This window comes from Coenobita brevimanus, chromosome 30 (genome assembly GCF_032717465.1).
Source record: "Coenobita brevimanus isolate Jiangsu-jjx chromosome 30, ASM3271746v2, whole genome shotgun sequence".
Lineage (NCBI taxonomy): Eukaryota > Metazoa > Arthropoda > Malacostraca > Decapoda > Coenobitidae > Coenobita > Coenobita brevimanus.
In genome coordinates, this window is record NC_136983.1 from 31125226 (window position 1) to 31143935 (window position 18710).

An 18710-nucleotide genomic window follows, 5' to 3' on the forward strand; every position below is an offset into this window, starting at 1 on the left:
CTTAGCCCTTAATCAGACACTAAAAAGGATAAGGTAAAGCTCACAAGAAAACTTACTTTACTGTACAGTACAACATACACACACCAAAGAAGAAACAAGGATTCGGTTTATAAAAGGGGAATTCATGCAGGCCTCAGAATACAGATATAAAACTAGTTATTTCTTACCTAACCAGAATACACTCAGTGGAAGCTAAGTACTCACAAAGCTCGAGGAAACTTGGAGAATTCCTTGGTGATATAATCCAGATATAAATCACACACTAGTGTAAAGGGAGGAGTGAACCAAAAATGGGAAATAGTGCACAAACAGTGTTTTGTAATCAAATTCACGTATTGAGTAATGTGAGAAAATATGTGACAAAAGTGTAACGTGACAGTAAATGTGAAAATTTGACAAAAATGTATCAAAATGTGTGAACAAATGAACAAATGTGTACCGATGTGTACAAAATGTAACAAAATGTGTCTCTTTCACATTGTCCTCGACCTTATAAAGCAGACTTACTCCGCCTCTCTCGGCTAACTAACCACTAGGCTATCTTAAAAATAATCTCTGTCCACCTACAAACAATAGAGGCACCTACTACCAATGGAAGCCTTACACATATTACACAAAACCAATGGCATGCCGTCAAGAAAGCAGAAAAAGCGTTATTTAGACTTCTATTGGCAAATTTTTTTTTTTTTTTTTTGGTTATGTGTCCGACTCTGGGCATAGGCTTCACAGCCTGCTATCAAGGCCCAGCAGTCCTCCTACATACCATGCACCACTACATGTCACTACTTCGGCGCTAACACCCACTGTCCATATTGAATACATGCTAGGGCTGTCTCATACAGGACTGGTGTATTGGTATTAGCGGGGGTATTTTTACGACATGTCGGCGGGGCTTGTGGTAGATCAGTAAAGCCTGATTTAATGTAATTCAAATCCTTAAACTGTTCCCTGCCCCAGCGGGGATTTGAACCTGGGTCCCTTGGGACTGTAGCCCACCTCTCTACTGATTGAGCCACCGCCTCCCCCAAATACCGTCACTTTGCTCCTCCCACACTATAAGTTACACCCACTAGTTCAAGGACAAAAGGATTTTTCTGCACAATTTATGGGAAAAACAACTAGTGTGTTATCAGTCCACAAGGCAGTGTTGACCGCTGAGTAAACACAGTTGAGGTCTAGGGTTATCCTTACAGCCAACAGAACTGATAAGAAAAATTATTTATCGATCTTAACGGCTCGCCTGTTTCCTTTCATTATCACATTATCTTCTATTTCACCATTCACTGCTGGGGTAGCTACACCAGTGACATTCTATACCTTGGCTGCTTCACCCAAGGAAAGGGAGGTAGCCGAGACAGGACGACACACTCCCAATTTACTCATCCCCTCAAACCCGTTCATTTGCATCTTAGCCCTAAAGCGGAGAAGGGACAGATCCTCACCGCATAACACTGCACGAGGGTCAACTGTACATCAGTGACATCCACACCAGGACCTGACAGCAGAGCTGGTTTACCCCTGCCACATCATAATGGACCCTTCCCCTTACCTGCGTCTGACCTGATCAACTGATTGGGCAAAATGCAGGAGAATATCCCCACAGGGCTGCATCATCATTTATTCATTCACAGTTTCTCTCCATTCATTTCTATAATGCACAGCCACTCTTCCTTGCTCAACAGACATCCCTCTTGCATCCGACGCTCACTGCACACTGTCCATCCATCCTATTCGTGGTCTTCCTCTCAGCCTTACACCTCTCACATCAGATCTAGTTATCATTTTCATCAATTGCTCATTATCCATTCTCTCCATATGCCCTGACACAAATTCACGCGAGTGTAATTATACAAATTCGTGACATTGTACTTTGGTGAGAAAACCACGAACTCCAGTGGAATTCCCACTGTGTATCACTCAGTTTAACCGTCCTTGAATGCACTTCAATCGGGATGGTTTTTTAGGACATTCGTCACTGTTTCCCCCCCCCCCCATGGGCAGCCACCTTGTCGTGGTGGTGGGGCTTGCGTGCCCCTGTGATCCCACAAGCCTGCCCGTGGATGTAGCAACATCTGGCAGGGTCTCCCATGCGAGTGGGGTTGTGGGTGAGGGGTCTGACCAAGTGCTGCCCGAAACGTAGGTTACCCGTATTGGTCATCGGTGCCGCCCTCCAGAGGGATTGCTTTGGTGCTGTCCTGAGTTGGTTGGTTGGGTGTCTGGGCTGGGAGGTGTTGGGGAAGGGGGTCTTTGCACTGGTGGGAGCAAACTGTCGAAGCACGGGGTGTCCTTTTTGGGACATCCTCTGGGGACGAGGTACCCCACTCCCATCAGACCGCGCTTGGTCCCCTCACTCCCTGGTAGGCAGTTTCCCTTGGCTCCTGGTGCCAATCCATATTCACCAACATATATATGGATATATTAAACAATTCTTTAACCACTCGTGTGGTCGGTGACCAGCTACACGAGTCGGCATCAACTGGTCACTCTCTGGCCGACGACCTTGTACCCTCCGGGTCATCTGCCATAACTGCGAATCAAGATGCCCTTTCTTTCGAGCTGTTACCTGGTGTTTTTGTGAGACACACTTATACAATATATATAGTCCTCACAATGGATAATGGTACTTCCTTCCGGAACCTGAACTGTTTTCAGATTCACAGTGCTTTAGTTACAGCATGTGGATTTACCCCCAAGGTCTCTTTGCAGAGCGATGGTTCTCTATTGTTAGAAGCCAGGAATGAAGAGGAGAGTTCACGCATCCAGTCTCTAACTCTAGTCACCGGTTATCCTATATCTGCCTCTCGTCACTTGGTCCTCTCCCGAGGGGTTGTGTATTCTCATGACTTGATCTCCTATTCTGATTCTTCCCTCTTAGAGGGACTGGCTCCTCAGGATGTTGTAGCAGTACAGAGAATTATGAAGAAAGTTGATGGGGTTTTAACCCCCATGCCCAGTCTTATCATGACATTTAATCATCTTACCTTGCCGGAGGTTATCACTGCTGCGTGGTGGAAGCTAAAGGTTAAACCTTATGTTCCCCGACCTAGAAGATGCTATTATTGTCAAAGATTTGGTCATGTCCGCCGTTCTTGCAGTCAGGAAGCGTCTGGCCTTCCTGAGGTCTGTGGAAAATGTGGTGGAATTTCTCATGGTATGGATGATTGTTCTCAACCCCCTAAATGTTTGAACTGTGGAGGAGCACATGCAGCCTCCTCAAGGGATTGCGAAATAGACAAGTATGAATATGAGATTATTTCCGTCCGAACGAAGGAGAAAATTTCCTTTTCCGAGGCAAAGGCCAGGGTTAGGGAGCGGTTCATTCGCCCTGGAGTTACCTTTGCTGCTGCGTTGTCTCACCGTAAGGCTACTCGGCAGGTGCCCCTGCCATCACACAATGCCCCATCAAATTCTCAGGTTTCTACTTCCTGGCCTTCTCAGCCAGGGGGTTCCATCGAGGGAGTGCAGCCTGGAAGTAGCTGTGCTTCTTCCGGGGAGGTGCCCTCTGTCTCTGGGGGTGTCCCCTCTATGGTGGTGCTTCCGGCATCTGGGAGTGCCTCCCCCATCCCAGTTCCTCCAGTTCCGCCTGTGACAAACACCCGTGTCGATGCTACACCTTGCTTTGACACATCCAAAACTCCCGATGTCCTTCCTGTGCAAGGTAGGCATCGCCATGGCTCCTTGGAGTGCTCAGAGAGTGAGGCACTGCTACCAAAGATCTCTGCAATGGAGCCCACTACTCCTCCTCAGGATGCTCAGAGGTCAGGGCAAGTGCCAAATAGTAGTGGTCCTCAGGTAGTTGATGCACCTGCTCAGCTGCATGAGGCCTTGCCCTCTCAGGATTCCAGTACTGTGGGATGCGCTACTGATTGAGCTCCTTCTCATAGTGAAACTGCCTGCTCTATTCCTGCTAGGGCAGTTTGCGGTCCACCTGCCAAACCATCTCTTGCACCGCCAAGGAAGAAAACCATCGTCTGGCCCTCTTCTTCGTCCTCCAGGTTATCTTCAGCTGGGTGGCACACTGTACACCATAACGGTGCCAGGCAGTCCCTTTCTAAGGACAGTTCTAAGCAGCAATCTAAATCTGGTTGCTTAGGGGGGCAAGGTTGTCTCGCCCCTCATCCTAATTCTTCCTTCGCTGTGGGTACTATGGCTTTCTCAGCCAGTATATTACAATGGAATTGTCGAGGGCTGCATAGTAATTGGGAGGAGGTGCGGACCCTCCTGGCTTATTTCCCTTTGTGCGTGTGTCTCCAGGAAACTCTTGTAGGGCTTGCCACTCCTCATGCACCACCTGGGTATGATGCTTTTTACTCAGCTCCAACCCAGGATCCTGTTGGAGGTGGTGCTGTTTTGGTGAGGGCTAATGTCCCTCATCAACAGGTTCACCTCCAGTCTGATCTCCAGTGTGTTGCTGTGCGGTTGTATGCCCTCTGCTGGTATACTGTCTGTTGCATTAATTTACCACCCAGCGCAGCAGTTAGTAAAGCAGACCTTGAAGACCTCTTCAGACAATTACCTAAGCCCTTTCTCCTCCTGGGGGACTTTAACGGTCGCCACCCTTTGTGGGGTGACTGCCTAATTAATCAACGTGGACATTTATTGGCATCCTTATTGGAGGACGAGGATCTCTCCCTGCTGAATACTGGCTAGTTTATGCATTTTCATCCTCAGACGAATACATTTACCGAAGTTGACCTCTCTGTCTGTTCTTCTGACTGCCTCCTGGATTTCACCTGGGAGGCTCTGAGGGATCTGCATGGGAATGATCACTTTCCTATCCTCCTTACTGTGCAATATCTAGTCCTTGTTCCCGTCTCCCGAGGTGGAGGTTAGATAAGGCAGATTGGTCCCTTTTTTCTTCCTTGACTTCTATTGGTGTTTCCATAGAAGAGTTTCCACATATAGATGAAGCTGTTTCATTCTTTATGTCTATTATCCATTCTGCTGCCCTCCACGCTGTTCCAAGAACCTCTGGCACATATAACTATCGCCCTGTCCCATGGTGGAATGAGGATTGTAGTATTGCTGTAAGTGCCAAAAAGACAGCATTTTCACAATATCTTCGATACAGAGCACTATCTTGTCAAATTCAGGTGGGCACGTGCTAGGGCACGCCGGGTCCTCAAAAAAGCCTGACGAGACTCTTGGATGGCTTATATGTCTTCCATAAACTCTAAGACACCAGTGTCTCAGGTGTGGAAGAGGGTACAAAAGATTTCAGGAAAATTCCCGCAAGGCAGATCCCCTGTGCTGCTGTCAAATGGTGAGCCTGTTGGTGACCCTGCAGCTGTGGCCAATATTTTTGCTTCTGCCTTTGCAGCCGTCAGCCGTAGAGATGCTAGCACTCCAGTTTTTGCCAGACACAGGGACGTAGAAGAGGTTAGGGTATTGAACTTCCATTCCGGGAGGGGGGAGTCTTACAACCTCCCTTTCTCTTCCCATGAACTCCAATCTGCTCTTTCCCTTTGTCATGACACCTCACCAGGGTCAGACGATGTTCCCTATGCAATGCTTCGGCACCTGGGTGATGATGCATTGTCTTTTCTCCTCAAGCTTTTTAATAGAATCTGGAGAGAATCTTCTCTTCCTACCTCTTGGTGCGAAGCTGTTGTCCTGCCATTCCAGAAGCCAGGGAAGACAGAATCCAGTCCTCGAGAATATCGACCAATTGCCCTTACATCATGCTTGTGTAAACTGTTTGAAAGGATGGTTAATTCACGCTTAATGTATTTCCTCAAAAGGAATCGATGTCAGTCTGGTTTTCACAAATATCGTTCGACGACTGATGCACTTGTCCGCCTAGAAGCTGCAGCATGTGATGCTTTTGCCAGGAAGCAGCATCTGGTGTGCATCTTTTTTTTACTTAAAAAAGGCATATGATACTACATGGCAGTTTGATATCATCAAGCAGCTTCACTCTTTAGGTTTACGTGGTAGGCTGCCCCTATTTATATTAGACTTTCTGCATGAATTGGTGACACTCTGTCTCCTTCGTACCCTCAGGAAGAAGGCATGCCTCAAGGAAGTGTCCTTAGCACGACCCTTTTTTGCTATAGCATTAGATTGTATTCTGTCCTCTATTCCAGAGGGGGTGTCTGCCTTACTGTGTGTCGATGATTTAGCTACATGGCATGCTGCCTCCCGAATGCCCGTGGCTGAACATTGCATGCAGCTTACCTTAGACCACGTATCTCATTGGGCCACAATGCATGATTTCCGTTTCTCCCCAACAAAAACAGTGGCCTTACATTTCTCCCACTTGAGAGGTGTCCACTCCGACCCCGATCTCAAGTTACGTGGCCACAGGGTCCGATATGTGGATGAAGCAAGGTTTCTCGGTCTTGTTTTCGACAGACGACTGACGTGGGTTCCCCACATCCGTGCATTACGTTTATCCTGCCACCATGCCCTGTCTCTCCTATGGACTCTATCTCACCTGTCTTGGGGCTTTGATAGAACCACCCTGCTCTACCTTTACTGTGCCTTGGTACAGAGCAAATTGGACTATGGGTGTGAGGTATACTCTTCTGCTAATGAGGCACGGCTGCAGCCTCTCAGTTCAATCCATCATGCTGGGATCCATCTGTCAACTGGAGCTTTCCGGTCTTCCCCAATTCCTAGTCTATTAGTAGACGCGAATGAACCACCACTAGATCTCCGTCGCCAGTCCTTACTGGTGCAGTGTTGGCACCGCCTTCACCGTCTACTTTCCTCACCAAGTTGTATGGCTGTCTCCGAGGCCGCTCTTTTCCCCTTTTATAATACCCACCCTCGCTATCCACAACTGTTTCGGTACAGAGTGAGGGCTGCCATGGAGGAGTTAGATGTTCAGCCTTTTCCTGTTTGCCCTGTGCAAGTTCCCCGAGTAACTTCCTGGCTCATCCCAGAAGTACGGCCATGTGATTACTTCCCTGAGAGGAAGGCCTCTCTTTCCACACAGGTAGCTCTGTCTTATTTTTAGAACATGCCTCTGCCCACAGTGGCTCGATTCCTGTATATACTGATGGTTCCAAGTCCTGCATTGGGACACTCTTTGGTGTAGTTTTCCATGATTTTAGCCGTGGTGGGAGTCTTCCTCCTTCCGCCTCTGTTTTTACTGCTGAACTTACAGCTATTTTAGTTGCAGTTGAGTTGATTTTTAGTTTCCCCCCTGCTTCCTTCACCATTTTTAGTGACTCAGCCAGTGCCTTGCAAGCTTTGTCTTGTGGCTTCTCATTACACCCACTAGTCCTGTCTATCTTGGAGTGGCTCTTCTTATTACACAGACGCGGATTTTCTGTACAGATGTGTTGGGTCCCTGCTCATGTGGGGGTCGTAGGCAATGAGCGTGCTGACTCTGTGGCAAGAGCCGCTGCCTCTCGCCCTTCCTCTCCCCATTAACGTGTACAAGCACTACAGAAGCTGTCCGTCTCTTTTGGCAGAGAAGGTGGGATGCAGTAGGAGCGAACAAACTCCGTAGCATTTGTCAGAACCTGCGCTATGGAGGGTATGTGGGACTATCCCGACAGTGGGAAACAGCTTTGGCCCATCTCCAGATTGGCCACACTAGGCTGACTCATGCTTTTTTAATAGAGAAGGCACCCCCACCCTATTGTGATGACTATCTGGTTCCTTTGACTGCAGCATCTTCCTTTGGAATGCCCAAGTCTTGAGGACTTTCGTCAGCAGTACCTTTCCGGGTGCCGAGCCGACAATGGACCTTATCTTCTCTCTTTGGTACTTGGGGAAGAGGCTTGTGCTATGGGAGGAGGCACCTTCTCCTTTGTGTTAAGTTCCGGCCTTCTCCACAAACTGTAGGACTTTACCATATTATACTTTGTGTTTTAATCTGTTCTCATTTAACCTCAATCTTTCCACCACGTTTTAGTTTTCGTTGTTTCTTTGATTTTGTCGTTTTGTTTTATGCATCATATTTATTTATTTATTTATTCATTTATTTTTTGACTTCCTTTTAAAATTTGTGTTCGGCGGCATATGACCTCTGCTGTTGCGCCGCCGTGTCACATTTTCATTTATTCATTCATTCATTCATCACTGTTTTATAAGTGACCATTCTTATGCAAGGCATTAGTGCCTTCACTGAGTGATTGTATTGCGTGTATATAAAGGGGAAAAAGAAGTGTGTGGTAATCATAGGGGCATTTGTCTTCTTAGTGTAACAGGAAAAGTGTATGGTAGGATACTTATTGACAGAGTTAGGGAAAGAACAGAGGAATTAGTTGGAGAAGAACAGGGAGGCTTTATGAAGGGAAGAGGTTGTGTAGATCAGATATTCATTCTTAGATCTTTAGTGGAAAAGTTTCTAGAGAAGGGAAAGAAGTTGTATGCGGCTTTCATGGATATGGAGAAAGCATAATGACAGGGTGGATACACAAGGATTGTGGAAAGTATTAAGAATATATGGAGTAGATGGGAAATTGTTGAATGCTGTGAAGAGTATGTATGATGGTGCTAAGGCTGCAGTGCATGTTGATGGTGAGCTGAGTGACTTTTTCTCTTTGAAGGATGGGTTGAAACAGGGATGTGTCATGTTTCCATGGTTGTTCAATCTGTGCATGGATAGGGCAATAAAAGAGGTACAAGGTAGGGCAGTGGATGTTGGAGTGGCCCTGATGAGAGAGGGTAGTCTTTGGAAACTCCCTGTACTGTTGTTTGCAGATGATACTGTGTTGTTGAGTGAAGACGAAGGGGAGTTGCAAGGCATGGTGGATGAGTTTGGGAGAGTGTGTAAGAAACGGAATCTAAAGGTGAATTTAGGGAAGAGTAAAATGATGGCCTTTGAGTGAGGTGAAGTCAGTGAATGTACAGTGATGTTGGATGGTTAGGAAATGGAAAATGTGAGTACGTTTAAGTACTTGGGTAGTGTGATGAGTAAGGATGGAGGTTTGGAGGGTGAAGTGCTTGAAAGGGTACAACAAGGAAGAAAGGTTGCTGGTTCCTTGAAAGCAGTGATAAGAAACAGGGAGGTGAGCATGGAAGTGAAAAAGTTACTACATGACAGTATTGTGATACCAACTCTAACATATGGAAGTGAAGCTTGGACGTTGTTGGAGGGACACAAGTCAAGAGTGAGAGCAGCGGGAATGAGTTATTTACGAGGAGCCTGTGGAGTCACATGGAGAGACAGGCTGACAAATGAGGATATAAAGGAGTGTTGTGGTGTGGTTGTGGATGTGATAGGAAGCATTAGGAGGAACACACTGAGGTGGTTTGGCCATGTGGAGAGGATGGAGGATGAGAGACTGATGAGGAGAGTGTATATGAGTGAGATGGAGGGGGGAGAGGAGGGAGAGGCCGAGGATGAGACGGAGGGATGGAGTGGAGAGGTATATGAGAGAGGGGGGTGTGAGCTGGGGGCAGTGCAGTGAAATGGCGGGGGACAGGGCGACATGGAGGCGATTTGTTTGTGGCCACCTCATACGGGATTGAGGCATCTGGCAACAGATAGAAAGATAGCATATCATTCGTCGTCTCTCCATTGACCATTGAAGTTAGGCCACGCCTACTTCCGGCAAACACGGCCATCTCTTACCACCCTTCCCAGCTTGAACTTAGTTTTGGACCGCCTCAAGAGTAGGATCATTTGTGCCCAGTGTAGAGAGCTTCGTCTCTGTTGTACAGTGATTTCCTGGAACTCCACCTAGATGGTTGTCGGCAAAGTGAGCTTAGCAGCGATTAGGAGCGCTTGATGTTCAACACACTGATGCCCAGTCTTTTGTAGCTTCAGCTTCGTTCCCTCCACTGACCAGTATATCCATTTGTTTTTCTAGGCTTACGTCTGATTAGCTATTGAATGAGCAAGTGAGTGTATTTCCTTTGTTATTTGGATTCACGAGTCCCTCTGTGACCGTGAATTTCTCTTTTGAATTCATTTTGAGTGTCACGTAATGTAAATTTATTTAATTTTGATTAATAAATTTACAGTTCTTTTCTTTGAGCTTAATGTAACGTAGACTCATGTTTTATTTCTCCACATTAAGCTTACTTTAGTTTTGCACTCTTAGTTTGCACAAACTCCTTACATTATTCATAACTGATAATTAGGCCAGTTCTTTTGTATCAAACTTAAATCCATTGTGCCAGCCAGGAGTTAAGCACTGGGAAGAACCTGTCCATTATTATTAGTATTAGCTATTGATTGTAAGGGGTCGAGTCACTTTCTCAAGAGACTAACAGTACTAACAACCAGCACTTGTGAGCGATTAGTCTCTGCTGTGTACTGTTGAGAAAGTTTATAAAATTCCCGTCTTTAGAGAATCGGCGAAGTAAGCCGGCATAAAGTAAAACTTACTACTTGACTTCACAAGTAATTCTCTTGTCTTTACTTTCAAGTAATATCAGCATTTTTTTCCTATTAAATTCTCATCCCCCCATGATAACTGGCGACCTCGCCAGGATATTATCTCCTAGCTCTAAAGTTATTAATGAAATAATACTCACTCACACCTAGATATTTGTTAGCATTAAAGTCTATAGGCACTATCTTACTGGTGGTTATTGATTCAGCTCTATTAATTTTACATAATAGTTTTCCAGTAAGTTCCATTTTTTTTATTTTCTTTCTTTACCAGTTTAACTAGATAAAACTGGTCACCACGAGCCTGTGCCTATATTCTTTACTTTTGATTATTAGTATTTCTCTGCAAAACAGCAGTCAGTACCCAGTCTTTACTCCACTCAGTCTTAGTCTTAGTTGAGTTAGCAGCATGGCTACTAATATATATGTACAGGAAGCCATGAATATGGGGCTTACCAATCCACAGGAAATTAAAGAGTATGTGCTCTCACAGTACACTCTTGAACAGCAATGTGAGAGTGAAGCATAAAATTCAATGCGAACATGAGTGAGAGCAGCGGGAGGAACGCGAGAGAGAGCATGAATATGAGCAAGAACAACGCGAGAGAAAACATGAACATGAGCGAGAACAACGTGAGAGAGAACATGAACACAAGCGTGTCAAGTGCGAGGCACGTGAGAAACATGAGTCTGAGATGCTGAAGCTCAAGCGAGACTCCTTGGCTTCAGGCACATCTGGTGCAGCCAACCCGAGCTCCATGAGTGCTCTTCCTGCACATGTTCTGGCAACCCCATGCCTCAAGCTTCCTTCATACAAGGAAGGCGAGCGAATCGAGCCATTCATAGCTCATTTCGAAGACACGGCTGAGCTGTATCAGCTGGATGAGGCAGCTAAGTGGCTCCAGTTTCTCAGCTTGTTTGAGGGCCCTGCCCTTGATATTCTCCACAGAATTCGTGGTGACAATCTCATATATGAGATGATGAAGGCTGCACTCATCAAAGCATACAGTCTCACACTTTACAATGCCAGGAGTCAGTTTATGAGGGCGCGTGTACAAGAGAAGGAGACTGATGTTCAGTTCCTCAATTGTCTTATTGCTTACTTAGATGAGTGGATTGAGAAAGATGAAACCCCTCGCACACGAGAAGGGATAATTGACCTTATGCTGCGCACACAGCTAGAGAAGTCGTGGCCTGCTGAGCTTATGGTTCAAATTAAGATATGCCAGGTAAGGGATGCCAGCCAAATGGTGGAGAAGGCTGATGCATTCTTCACTGCGTATGGGTACAAAACTCATAAGCAACACACCTGGAACAGGAAAGCTGACAAGTCTGGGAAACCATCTCAGACTGAACCCCAGCATCAAGGCCTTTCTCAGAACAATGGCTAAGGCCCAAACAAACCGAAGAAGAAGGTCCAGGGGCAAAATACCCAGAAACCTGAATGGAAGCAGTACGACAAGCAGAACCCTAACCAGCAGCAGTATTCCAAGCAGCAGCAAAGCAAAGACAAACCACGTAACCCTCAGTCAGGACAATCGACTTTAGCGTATCGAAGGCAGGATGCAAATGCAGCCTTCATTCCATAACAAGCGCACACTGGTGCCGTCCCCACCAGTACAGGTACTTCTCCACAGTTCACTAGTCCCCCAGTGACAGTGAAGTCTCCACCACAGGTGGTCAATGCTCCAACTCCCCAGATGGTGAGCACAACCCCTCAGGCACCCAGTTCCCAGTGCACCACATTTGCTGCATTGTTTGTTCTGCACTCTCATCAATGACTGGCTGCTACCTCAGACCCTTCCACCAGCAACACTGCTTTTCTTGTTCAGCCAGGGTTTGTGGGAGGTTTTTCAGTAAATGTTCAGAGAGACAGTGCTTCCTCAGGTTGCTCCATCAAGTAGAGACTAGTTCGGCCCAAGGAGTACACAGGTAAGCAGATCCAAGTTAGACTTATTGATGGATCAGTGAGATTGTTCCCTGAGGCACGTATTCAGGTGGCATCTCCTTTCTACACTGGCTTGACAGCTGCTGTTGTCATGCCAGAACGTTTGTTTGACCTCATTGTAGGTAACATACCCGGTGTCAAAAATAGTTGCGCCGTAGATGTTGCTACTCAGACTTCGGCCGTTTCAGTATCACAAGCCATGGCCAAGGCTCTGAACTGTGTTACCCCATTGACCATCACAATGCTGCAAGATATGATTCATAGTCAAGATGTTGTCCAAGAACATCAGACTAACCCAACACTAGCTCAGTGCATAAGAAGTTGGAGGGTAATGTGATTAACCCGCGGCATCCCGTTGACGTTCTTTAACGTCCACACATTTTGTCACTGCCAATCCCGTCGACGTACATAAATGCGAAAAAATTGCAAGGTCCTTAATTTGCACAATTTTCAATTTTCGCGAGTGATTATTGGTATGTATACACGTGACACTTTCCTCTACAAGATGCCAGGCAGGGACAATGCCTTACCCAGCATGACCTCCTCCCCCTCCCTGCATGCCATTGTCTCGGCAATTCACCTGTTATCAGTGACCTGGCCAGTATAGCCATGTCATGCCAAGGTACGAAGTTCAGGGCCAGAGTGATTCCCCAATCAATGACAATGTGGAGGACAAACTTTACCAAGCATTAGAGGAAGAAACAGTTAGAAATGATGATCAGGTAATGTGGCAAAAAAAGGTCAGGTATTAGTGAGTGAAACAATGCTTATAATGCCTATATTACTGCTTGAAAACCAATATACTCTCATACTACATAAAAATTCGTACCAAGTAAATATATAAATACCGTTTATGAGTGGCATGAAATAGTTATCCTCCCACAGAACTCGTTTTCTTTGGTGCCAGCCTGATAGAAAACCCAGTAAGGTAAGGAGGTACTCCTACCTGTATCGAGTATTTTAAACCTCAGGTGAGCGATTTCTCTATGAATTTTCGATGTTTCTCACCAAAAGCGAGGGTTTGAGCCAAAAAATAATTTTTCCTAAAATGGTCGGGATTGGGGGGAGTCAGTGGTGGAAAAGTGGTCGGGATGGGGTGGGTTGAGTATTCACAGGGAGGTCAAGCCAGGTTTCTTTGTAAGCGAGGACGGCTGTACCGTGAGTCGCAAACACCCCAGGGTGAGGTTTGACTGCAGTTTGTAGTTTCAGCGAAGTATCGCCAAGCAGTGTTTGAATTAGATCATTGTTCAGTGATGGAAGGTCACATGGGCCAAAAGAAAACCTCTGACTGTATCCATGCTGACTTTTTCTGGCCAGGAATGGGACAGGAAATAAGTAGGCTTGTGCGTTCCTGTGATGTGTGTCAGTGTACCACTGTCCGGGGACGTGTCCATGCTGCGCCATTGAAACCAATGCCTATAATCTCTAAATCATTCGAGAGAGTAGCAGTTGACATTATAGGGCCAATCTCTCCTAGGGCTAGTGATGGATCAAAGTATTTCCTCACTATCGTTGATTTCAGCACACGGTGGCCTGAAGCCATGGCCCTTAACCCTAGAACACATTCGATTTTTTTTTTTACGCTACCACATTCGTGGTCACTATTGTGTACCAATTAAAAAAAAAAACCTGAAGTTGTTTTTATTAAACATACAAGGTATGGACTTAAAATGTACTCTTAACCCTTTAACCGCGGGCATTGTTTTGACCTGACTGGCCCCCCCCGCGGGGGTTCCAGCCAAAATGTAAACAAACTTTAAACCACGTGCGAGTGGCCCCTACCTCTGCACTAAGTCAGGTGTAGGAGACATGTTTTTCAAGGTCATACATGTATATCATGAATCCTTGCATTGTGCCAGTGTTGAGCCAAGGTCTTGGTTGGCTGTGAATAAAATATCTTGACTCCTTTATTTCAGTTCACACTCCTACCACAGCATTGGACTGCCACAGGGTCCACATTCCCTTCTGACAGCTATTTATTCTCCAGCTGGCTTGCAACGACAGCAGTCTTGCAAAAATGAGATGCAGGTTGGCACCAAACGAGTGGCATAAGATCCTTGATGAGGTAGAGTCAGAGCGACAATGAGAGCAACCGTTCTGAGGTGGAGGAGGTTTAGCTGATGCCATCCGGTCAGCAAGTGGAGCTGCCCCACCGCCTTCCTTCGCAGGAGACCACATCACCATCATCAACCGTCTTCACTGGACAACCCTCCCCACATGCTGGTCCTGCCGGCCCCACTGCTCTCTTTGCTGGCTCCCAATCTCAAGGCCCCTCTGCCCCCTTTGGCGAGCCAGTGTCACCAGAAGCCGGGCCATCGTTTGTTGTGATGGCCCCTCCACCTGCTTCTGCCGTACAGGATGCTACGGTGACATCCTCGCCAGGCAGACCAAGGAGACTGATGTCCCCAGATCTCTCTGTCTCGTCCTCGTCCTCGTCCGAGGCGTCTCCTCCTAGACGAGGGCGTGGTGGTCTGCTGCCAGGACACGGGGGACATCCAAGGGGTCGGAGGGCAGGCCGAAGGGTGTTGACAGGCTGACTCACTGCAACCGCCACTGAAGAGGATCCTGGGTGGAGCAGTGGTCTGTTCACGCCGAACCACGGGCCGTTCATTGGCTTCCCGGGGATCAAGGTGGATATTCCAACAACTCCCCTGCAGTTCTTCCAGCTCTTCTTCATGCTGCAGTTGTTGTCATACCTCACCGTGGAAACCAACCGGTACACCACATTCCTGGGGATTCAGCTGGATGCCTGGTTCTCCTGCAATGAAGAGGAGATGGCCAAGTTCCTAGGTTATACCTTTTCATGGGGGTCATGCACCTTCCGACCATCAGGCATTACTGGCGCAGCTCCGAACTGCACGACTACCCTAGGGTCCAGCGGGCGAAGAGTGGAAGGCGTTTCAACGCCATCCTGAAGCACTGTCCACGCCTTCAACTCACTCGCCATTCCCCAGGACAACCAAGATCAGCTCATCTGCGTTCGCACGGTTATGGAGTACCTCCTTCAGCAGTTCTAGTCAGCATACCTACCCAAGGACCCCACTGAGGGGGGTCACCTTGGCGTGCTGGCGGGGCTTGAAGTGTGGCTGGCAGTGCCACCTACTTTGGAGGCATGCCTACCCTTGTAGGGTTCGGCATTTGTCAGTCTCGTGGACCAAGCACCCCCTACATCACTGGTGGAGGAGGCCTGCTGGTGATGTTAGTCCCTGACCACTTGCCATCTAGGGCAGGGCTGTCGCCTCCCCACATGTTTGTCGTGCGTGGTGTCCCATAATGCTGGGAGACGGGAGTCCTGGGGGTTGAGCGATGCTGCATGATGCACCCTGCAGCTAGCAATACGTCTCTTTGGTCCCTTATTCTGGCTACACGGGTGACCTGGTTGGGCCCGACCTGGTCAATCGGCTGGTCATGTGTTGGCTAGGGTCAAGTGAGCACTGGGGGACCTGGTGGCTCCTATCGTCCTGGGGTCGCCCTCATCCGGGTCCCCCAGTGGTTACTTACGTATACTCTCCCACTACCTCTGGGGTTGCCAGCGGTGTTGTACCTGGCATCTGACTTCCCCTTGTTGGGCACCATGGTGGGTGGAAGGGTGGGGAAATGAAGGTTTTTTCTTTTTTGATGGCATCCACTCCCCCCGAATTTGGTGCTTGTGTGGAGGACAGCCAGACCTTTGAGTCCCCTACCGGTGAAAACCCGCATTTAAGGGTGCTTTTCTGTCCCGGAATCAGGGAAACGATAGCTTATGATGCTCTTTATGCTTCCATGAGGCCTTTTGGTGTCATGAGCAGGTTAAAGTTGATATTGTGCCAGGATGGAGTTTCATTTGACGCTTACGGTACCTTCTGTGAAAGCGCTTCTGCATTGGCTGCTCTTTGAGCTTTAGATGAAGGTACCACGTTACTTAGATGCAAGGCTAAACTTTTTAGTATAGCAAATCTGTCTGACGATGACTTTGACTTCATACCTAAGCCTTTTAAGGATGATGATGGCATTCCTGATGTTCCTAGAGATGTTACTAGGCCATACTGGCATGTCGCCACATATAAGGACAGACTCATCAAAGGATCAGAATGCCTCGAGAGGAAAATAGGAAATATCCCTGAGGGGAATTTGAAGAGGTATGAGAGGAATTTGTTACTTAAAGTGGGGAATGACTCACAGACCACCCTTTTGTCTAAATTTATTCCATCTCCTGACTCGGTTCTTCAGTCTGTCTTCCTACATAAAACCTTCAATACTGTTAAAGGAGTCATTTACAGCAGTGATCTTTGTGACTTTAAGAATGAAGAGATATTGCGTCATTGTCCTGCGAAAGTTATTGAGGTAAAGAAGCTGGAAGGCGCAAAGTCCGCTATTTGTCAGACATATTCATCATCTCTTCTGCCGGACTACATCAAAATCAGACACCTGAGATTTCACGTCAAGAAATTTTGCTGTAGGCCAACACAGTGCTATAACTGTTTCGAAAATGGTCATGTGAAGGACTCCTGCAAAAGTCAGAAGACATGCTTCATTTGTTCTTCCAGTCACGACCCTGAATCATGCTCCAACTCTAAGTTCTGCAAGCACTGTGGTGGTGATCACTCTCTGAATTCAAAAACGTGCCTGCGGTACCAGTTCAAGCAGGAAATCACTGCGTTCGCAGATAATGAGCATATTAGCTTTGGAAGTGCTCGGCATTGGTTGTTGATGGCCCACAAACACCCTAGCTCCAAATTTTCAAGTATCGTCCAAGGATTTCGATCCCACCGTTCTAATGGACAGTCCCCGCACCTTCCTCGCACTACTGCTAGCAGCACTAAGTAGTCACCTGGTAAGCCTCTTCCAGCTTTTGGTGAGAGGTCTTCCGTTGATCTTTCAACTTCTTCAGATCTGCATTCATTCTAAGCCCTTTGTGGTACTGGTGTTGTCTCTGGTAAGGGCCTCTCCTTTTCTCGGTCGTCCTCTGCCCAGTCATTGTTACCTCGTACTTCAAAGGCCGTCAGTAAGCGAAGTGCATTTGCTCCCTCTGTGCGGGACCACTCTAGGGCAATCTCGTTGTCTCCCCGTACTTCAAAGGCCATCAGTAAGCAGAGTGCGGTTGCTCCCTCTGTGGAGGAGCATTCTCGAGCAATGTCATTGTCACCTTGTCCTTCAAAGGCAATCAGAAAGCAGAGTGCTGTTGCTCCCTCTGTGAAGGAGCACTCTCGTACAACAAATGCAAAGGCTGACATTGACTTCACTTGTCCTCCTCGCTCTAAGAGATCCCGAAACTCTTCTCCCCCTATGGATTCTGGTCGTATTCCACTATCCAGTAAGTTCTCAAATCTTGATAAGGACTGTTCACCTGATGACCATTCGATGGATGTCTCTCCTTTACCTTCTGTCTCTGACCCCCCTGTAGCATCTGGTACAGCTGTCCATCCCCTCCTGAGGCGACAGAAACCTGTGTCTGTTTCGTCTGAAACGTCTAAGTTTCCAGTCACCAAATCCGATGTTGACAAGTCCGTGGGGAGCTGTCGTCTGTCATTGCACCCTGATACCAAATGCGTGCCTTCATCTTCCCAACCGCATACGGAAAGGTTGTGGCTTCTGACGTTAGCAGGTAATGTTCCTTTCTGACATCCTGCAATGGAATTGTAAGGGTCTTCGCTCTAGGTCTGAGCAACTAAAAGTTCTCATGCATGACTTTCCGGGAGACCATGTTGGGCTCTGAGGTACACAATCCTGGATTGAAATACGTCTTTCACGGGTCTCCCGGGTCTCCCCCTCTGCCAGGAAATCGGGCACATGGGGGTGCAGCAATAATTGTTCACATGTCCTTCCATCACTCTTCTGTTCAATTGCAGACGACTCTCCAAGCTGTTGCTGTTATGGTTGTATTGGAATATTCGCTCACGGTATGCTCCTTGTACCTTCCACTTGGTGGTGGTTTCAGTGAATAGGACATTGAAGACATAATCCGTCAGCTTCCTGCCCCCTTTCTCCTTCTTCGGGACTTTGCTGCCCATAATCCACTATGGAGTGGTACAATTTTGGATGCTGGTGGGAGGATTATAGATGACATACTCCAATCATATAATATCTCAATTTACAAAGATGGCTCTATGACTTACCACAATGTCTGTAGTGGAGCTTCCTCCGCTATTGACTTGAGCTTGTGTTCTCCCTCCATCCTTATGGATTTTCATTGGTCAGTAAATCCTTTTCTGAATGGAAATCATCATTACCCAATCCATTTAATGCGTGTGAAAAATGTCCCTGCTCATTCCTTTCCTAGGTGGAGGGAGCGGGAGGCTGATTAGTTGAATTATAAAAACGGTTTACTTCTGGCTAGGCCTTTCGAGTCCTTCTCTAGTTACTTGGAAGCCTACTATTATTTTGTCGCTGCGATTATGGGCAGTGCCTGTGTGGCCATCCCTATGTTGAAAGGTAAACTGCGTTGACCTGCGGTCCCCTGGTGGAATAAATCCTGTGCCATACTAA